The sequence below is a fragment of the Castor canadensis genome, chromosome 6 (genome assembly GCF_047511655.1).
Source record: "Castor canadensis chromosome 6, mCasCan1.hap1v2, whole genome shotgun sequence".
NCBI classification, from domain to species: domain Eukaryota; kingdom Metazoa; phylum Chordata; class Mammalia; order Rodentia; family Castoridae; genus Castor; species Castor canadensis.
Genome location: NC_133391.1, coordinates 139530525 through 139537965, shown reverse-complemented (window position 1 = coordinate 139537965; position 7441 = coordinate 139530525). Strand labels below are relative to the sequence as shown.

The 7441-nt window shown below is 39.8% G+C and overlaps 1 protein-coding gene across 3 annotated transcripts in view; it reads left to right on the top strand.

Annotated features, from left to right (window-relative positions):
* The first annotated feature begins 6317 nt into the window (after positions 1-6317).
* Positions 6318-7441, top strand: part of Nnt (nicotinamide nucleotide transhydrogenase) — a 95799-nt gene continuing 94675 nt past the window's right edge. The window contains exon 1 of one of the 3 annotated variants that reach the window (XM_074077514.1): positions 6318-6582. The gene's annotated coding sequence lies outside the window, so the exon portion shown is untranslated. Of the gene's footprint in view, positions 6583-6726; positions 6882-7230; positions 7401-7441 lie in introns of those variants that run through there. The other 2 variants (XM_074077512.1, XM_074077513.1) reach the window with 2 other exon arrangements.

The following is a 7441-nucleotide window of genomic DNA, read 5'->3' as shown; positions in this document are numbered from 1 at the left end:
TTATTTATTTATTGGCACAATACTAGGTTATAACTATAATAGTTAATATAAATTCCTCTTCCAATTTTCTACGAAATATTTTTAAATACAGCTGATTAGAAAGGATTTTATATACTCACCTATGCATCTACCATCAAGATTCATTAATATTTTACTATATCTACCACATTTAGTTTTTTAATTAAACATTTTGCTTTGAGGTAATTATAGATTCATAGACAGTGAACAAAATAAGACAGATCAATCCCCTGCACTCTTTGCCTGGTTTCCCCCGATGGTAACATCTTATAGAACTATAGGACAGTCATAGCTTGGGTACTGTCATTGGTACAATGAAGATGTAGAAAATTTCCATCATTACAAGGATCCCTTGCTTGTCCTCTCTCCTGCCCTCACTTCCCTCTTAAACTCTGGAAACTATTAATCTGTTCTGAATTTCCATAATTTTGCTATTTCAAGAATGTTACGTAAATGGAATTGTACATGTGCAGCCTTTAGAGATTGTTTTTTCTCTCTCAGAATAGTTCTATGGAGACTCATCCAAGTTGTTGTGTCTATCAATTGCTCCTTCCTTTTCATTGTCCAGCAGTATTCCATGGTAAGGATACACACAGTCTTTTTAACCGTTCATCAGTCACTGGAAGCATCTGGGTTGTTTCTAGTTTTTGTCTTTTATGAATAAAGCTAATGTGAACATTCATATGCAGGTTTTGCTGTGAACATTAATTTTCATTTCTCTGGGATAAATACCCGAGAGTATTACTGTGGGTCATATGGTAGCTTTAAGTTTAGTTTTAAAAGAAACCATTAACCTGTTTTCTATAGTGGTCATACCAGCTTATAATCCCATTAACAATATATAAGTAATCTAGTTTCTTCCCTATCCTTACCAGGATTTGATACTGTCACTTTTTAAATTTTTTTAAATTCTTATAGGTATTGTGACTTTAATGACTAATGATCTCTTTGTGTACTTATTTTCCTGTTCTGAAAAATATTTCTTCATACAGTTTGCCCATTTTCTATTTGGCTTTTTTTTTTTACTGTTGGGTTTTGAGAGTTCTTTATATGTTCTACAGACAAGTCCCTTATAGATATGTGGCTTGCAAATATTTTCTTCTGTATCTTGTTCTTCCATCCTCTGTTGCATAGCTAAACTCTTTTTGGAGAGGCAAGGGGAAGGGGAGAGGAGCTGGAGAATGAACTCACAGCCTCACACATGCTAGGCATATGCTCTACCACTGAGCTTGTTTTTATTTTCTGGACAAGGTTCAACTTATCTATTTTTCCTTTTATAAATTGTGCTTTTCATGTAAGACTAGCCTTAGGTCCTGGAGATTTTCTCCTATTTTTTACTGAAAGTTTTATGGTTTTACATTTGGGTCTATGTTCCAGTTTAAGTTAATTATTTTGGAAGCGATGAGTCTTAAGTTGAGGTTCATTCTGCCTACAGTTGTCCAATTTCTTCACAGCATTTTTTGGAAGGTCTGTCTTTTCTTCATTGTATTGCTTTTGCATCTTTGTCAAAGTCAGCTGGGCATGTTTTTTGAAAATCTATGATTTTTCCAGACTCTTAGCTATATATATATATATATATATATACATATACATGTATATATATACATGTATATATATATACATATACATATATATACATATATATATATATACATATATATATATACATATATACTCTTAGCTATATATATATATATACATATATATATATATACATATATATATATACATATATACTCTTAGCTATATATATATATATACATATATATATATATGTATATATATATATATATATATACATATATATATATATACATATATATATATATGTATATATATATATATATATATACATATATATATATATTCCTTTCTCCCCTTCATAACAACCTGCAAAATAGTTATTGTCTCCATATTTTTATGTTAAATAACTTTCCCAAGGTTACTTAGCCCAGAGTCAGGATTCCATTCTTTCTTCTATAGAAGTTGCTTATTTATTTAGATAACTTTTAGTTAGTAGCCTTTGCTCTGTGCCAAGTACTGCTAAGCTTGAGGCTTTAGAGCTGAACAAGGCTCCCTGGAACACTTTACAGAGGAAGTGACAAAGGCTAGACCTTGAAGGATGTGCACAAGTCTGCAAAGAAAGGGGAGAGCAGGAAGAACTTTCTTTCCAGAGGGAAAGAAAAGCATGTTAAAAGGCTGGGAAGGGTCATACTTTCAGGAAACAGCACATGCTAAAAGGAGGGAAGAGGAAGGGAATTTTCTCATTTTGGACTTGAGATATATGTGGAAACCTCAATAGCAGTGACAGCAGCTGTTGGCTGCATGAGTCTGAGGTTCAGGAGTGAGGTCTGGGCTGGACCTGGGGGTTGTTAGCACAGGTGACATTGGATAGGGAGCTAAAAGGCAGAAGGCCAAAGGAAGAGAACATTTGAAACATCTGTACATTTATGTGGACAAAGAACTGAGAATGAATGGTTCAAGAAGCAGGAGAAGCTGGGCATAGTAGCTCATGCCTGTAGCCTTATCTACTTGGGAGGCTGAGAGCAAGAGGATCTTGGTTTGAGGCCAGCCCAAGCAAATAGTTAATGAGACCACATTTCCAAAATAACCAGGGCAAAATGGACTGGAGGTGTGGCTCAAGAAGCAGAGTGCCTACTTTGCAAACATGAAGACTTGAGTTCAAACCAAAAAAAAAAAAACAAAAGAAGCAGAAGATAGGAAGGTGATATGACAAAAAAACAAAAACTAAACTAAAAAATCAGTGGTGGTAGGAAATTCTGGTGTATTTTTTTTTTGCTTTCCTGTCATAAGAACATCTTGCATTAAAAAAATCTTCAAAGATATGATGTTTCAAAAACTGTTTAAAAATATTGAATTACAGTTTTCCGTCTGATGCAATATTTAAAATGTAAAATATTCAGAATATATTGAATTTCATATTAAAATTTATAATATAAATATAAAAAATGTAATAATGTTAATTGTTACAGAGTTTGGAATAAGGTTGTCTGATAATTGTGATAAGAATATAATATATAAAAAAAAGGAAAAATTCAATTAAGTTGAGTGGTTTTTAGAAAAGCAAACCAAGGGTTGTGTATGATGGGCATGGCTGTAATCCTAGCTACTCAGGAAGTAGAGAAGGAAGGAACATAGTTTGAGGCTGGCAGGGAAAAATTATGAGATCCTGTCTGAAAAAGAAGCTAAAAGGACTGGGGTCATGGCTTAAGTGGCAGAGCGCTTGCCCAGCAAGCTCTGCTGAGTTCAATCCCCAGTACTACCACCACCACCAAAAAAAAAAAAAAAAAAAAAAAAAACAGAAAAAGAAAAAGAAAACCAATTATATAATTAAGGAAATTCTTCTATCTTTCACCTGAAATTTCACCAGGTAATTTGAATTTTCACTTTAAACTCAAGAACTAGTTAACTTATCGATCTTAAAAAAATACTCTTTACATTCTTTACGTTGTGATATCCTTAAACACACAGAATGCCCATGTAGCGAGTAGAATAGTGTTTTATTGCCACCCACTCCAAATTGTGTCACTCTTATTTGGAAAAACAGTCTTTGCTGCTGTAATTAGTTAAAGATCTGGAGATGAAATCCTCCTGGGTTCAGGGTGGTCTTGAAGGCAACTGACTGGTGTTTTTATAAGAGAAAGGAGTGAGAGATTTGGACACAGGCATGCACAGAAGGTGTTGTGAAGATGAAACAGACTCAAGTGTGTTTACAAGCCAAGGAAACTAAGAATTGTTAAAAAACACTTAGAAGCTAGGAGACAGGCATGAGATGGTTTCTGTCTCTGCAGTTCCAGAAGGAATCCACCCTACTGACACCTTGACTTTGGACTTCTGGACTCCAGAGCTGTGAGAGAACAGCACATTTTTGTTGCTTAAGCCACCCAATTTTTGGTTGTCGGAAAGTTTTTAAATTTTATCTAAAGGTTTGATAATTTTAGCCTATGAAATAAATTAGAACTATAGATAGACTAACAGGAAAAAACATACAAATTTATTAATGCGTAGAAACATGGAGAGCCATAAATGAGAAGCATGAGACTTAAAGACACTCAGATGGTTGAAGTTCAAGTAGCATTTTGAGCTGATGTCCATGCAAGTTATAGAAGGGTGGGAGAAAAATGCATCCAGCAAAGGTCATCTTATCATGCAGATGAAGTCTCTTGGGAAACAGTCATCAGAAGGACATATGTGGCAATCTTTGGGCCAGAATTGGAACCCCAATTTCTTCCTCCTGTGAAAAGCTCTTTCTTCAGCAAATGGATGTGTGTGTGTGACTCTGAGAAAACCTGTTTGCACATGTTGTTTACTTCTACTACAGATTCAAATCTTCCCCACAGAAGGAGCAGCTTTTCAGAGCTATTCCTGTGTCTGCAGTCCCTCTGAATAGCCACCTTGAAATATGCTAAAGAAGTATGTTTTGGGGTGGCCTATTTTGATTTCCCTCCCAAGCCCCAGGAACATTTGACAACATCTAGAGACACTTCTGATTGTGCAGCTGGGGAGAAGGGGTTGTTACTGGTATCCACTGGGTAAACGTTAGGAGATTCCTCAGCATCCTACATGCACAGGGCAGACTCCAAAATAAAGAGTGGTCTAGCCCAGAATCTGACATTTCTGTTCTAAGGTAAGCATCTGGAGGTCTAAATAGCCAGAGGGGAAAGAGCAGACAGCAAAACAGTTAAGGCTCTTACAACTTAATGGGGAATACAAAATGTTTACAAAATTGTACCCAAGATAGTATCCCAGACAGTGTCGAAGATTCAGAAGCAATTTACAAGCAAATTCCTTTTATCTTAATCTAGTATTCTTTGGGGACTCCCTCTATGAATAACATACCTAATTATGTGGGGAGCATAAAGGCTTGAAACATAGCCTTCCAATGACAAATGTTTTCACCTGAAGCAATGGCAACCAAATTAAGTTGTACAAATGAGCAAAATAAAATAAACTATCATACACTTGCTATTAAAATCATATGCTTACGTTTCACCATTTTCAAAAGTGATAAGCAGTAAGTCAAATTAAATAACATGTTAAGCATTAATTTAAGCTAGGATTTCTCAGTCTTGGCCCTCTTGACATTTGGGGCCTAATAATTCTTTGCCGTGAGGGCTTGCCCTAAAAAATATGGGGTATTTAGGAGCATCCCTAGATTAGCAATTATGTCTCCCTCTATAGTTGTAGCAACCAAAATGTCTCCAAACATTGCTGTGTTTCTTGGAACAAAAATTTTCACAGGTGGAAGCCATTTTTTTAGCTCAGAAAGAGAAAGAAGCAACCTTCCCCCCATCCACACACAAAATTGTTTTATAACAAGAGCTTAGTTTTATTATTACAACAACTACTATTATTGTTTTATTATTTATTTTTAGTAGCATATATTAGTTTTACAGGGGTGTGACATTTATATCTGTGCTTACAATGTATCTTTATTAGATTCACCCCCTCCTTTTAGTCTATGGTGCTGGAGATCAACCAAGGACCTCAGGCATTCACGTTCTACCAATGAACTAAATCTCCAGCAAGACTTAAGTTTTTAATCTTCACCTATCTGCTTCCCTGCACCTGCAGTAACTCTAAACTGTCTCTAAAGTTGCCATGGTTCACTATTATTTTAAAATATGGACCAGGTCCTTTCCTGCCTGCCGATTCTTCAGGGACAATGGTCTTGTACCTTATTGCAGTGGGGAGTCCATTAGCTGAATGATCTTTTGTGTTAGTTAAACATATGACACGATCTAAAAGTAAGGGTTTTTTGTGGCCCATTTATTTTTAAAGATCTGAAATACCGGTTTTGCCTTTTGCCTGTTGAATATTTCAATGAAAACGAAAAGAATGACCTGACACTTTATGTTTCAGTTTTGGGTAAGTGAACCATTTTACACTATATTTTGTTTCCCCCCACTTTAGTTAGAATACACCTGCAGAATAAGTAACAGAATTATGTGAAAAGAGCAATTAGGTCATTCATTATGTTTTGCAGTCCTTTAATAGTTCTGCTGAAAGCAGCTGAAGCCTGGTCAGGGGGTTAACAACGTCCGCTGAGTGTGGTTCCAGACGCTGGGTACACAACAGTAACGCACGGCTTCCTCTCGGCTCTGGTGTTGGAAGACAAATACGCAGATGTGTGTTAATTTTCAGGCCTTGACAACGTTTATGAGGAATTTAACTCCACCTCTCCAACCAGAATGGGAAACAATGCCCCCATTCCCTCCTTCTGCCTCCTCCCCTTTTCCCTTTGGTCCTCTCCTGTTACAGAAATTCGGATTTTTTCCTAGAGAGAGGAGAGTCAATAATCAGACTGGAGTTATATTATCAGCTTCTTTGTTCTGGTGGGACATCGGAGAGGAAATCTCATTTTGTAACTTGCTGTCCAGAGGGAGTGGACAAATGAATTCCTGAAAACTCCAGCGGCCGCCTTTGGCACCAGATTTGATTGACAGGCACCAGCGGAGGGAAAGCTCCGAGGCAGTGCTGAGGGCCCCGGCCCCGGCGCAGACAAAGAGGTTTTGGCTGCCACTGAGAGTTGAAGAACCCAGTGTGGGTAAACCGGCCTTTGCGATCAAATAGGGACATTTCCTGAGGTCGCTTTTAGGGCTGGCGATCGGACCGAGGGGGCCTGCAGGAGGAGGGTGGGGCTGGACAGGGACGAGGAAAGGGGGCGCGGGGCCGGGGTGCGGGCAGCCCTGCGATCACGTGGTCGTCCCCGGGGCCGCAGGGCTGGGGCTGTTCTTCCGGGTTGGAGCCGCTGAACCGCCGGGCCCCGGGGTTGCCAGCGCGGCGTGGCGTTGCCTCGCAGCTCGCAGCGCGCAGCCCACGGCCGCCGGGTTCGTGCCCAGGTGAGCGTGGCGGCGCCGGCGGGGCTCGGGCGCGCAGGGAGTGCGCTGGGGAAAAGCGCGGGGCCTGCGCTGCCCACCAGGGCTCTGGGGGAAGGTGACCTGTCAAACAGCAGAAGGGGCGGGGTCGGAAGCGGGGTGCACTGGGGCGCCCGCCGGCGGCAGACTGTGGCTGGGAAGAAGGAGTACTGTGCTTTCTTGTGTCCTGCAGGAACTATGTGGAAGGGAGTGGGCGGGTGGATTGGGGAGCAGGGACCCCGCAGAGGGCAGGGGATAAGGCGACAGCTGTGTAGGTGCAGATCTTGGGGTTTTTTTGGGGGGTTGGCGAAAGTCGTGTGTGGGGGAGGTGAAGAGAAAGGTCGTGGAGGACTTTCGATGGGCGGTGCATCCAGAAAGAGAGCAGCTGACGTCCCCAAATTGTACTTGAAGCTTGAAGGAGCAAGCTTGAAGGAGTTTGGAGAGCGGGCCAGGCTGGGGACACTGGAGAGAGCGCGCAGAAGTTGAGATTTAGAAGTCGAGATTGTACGTCAAGGCGGATTGAAGGTTGGGGGTGCAAGCTTCTG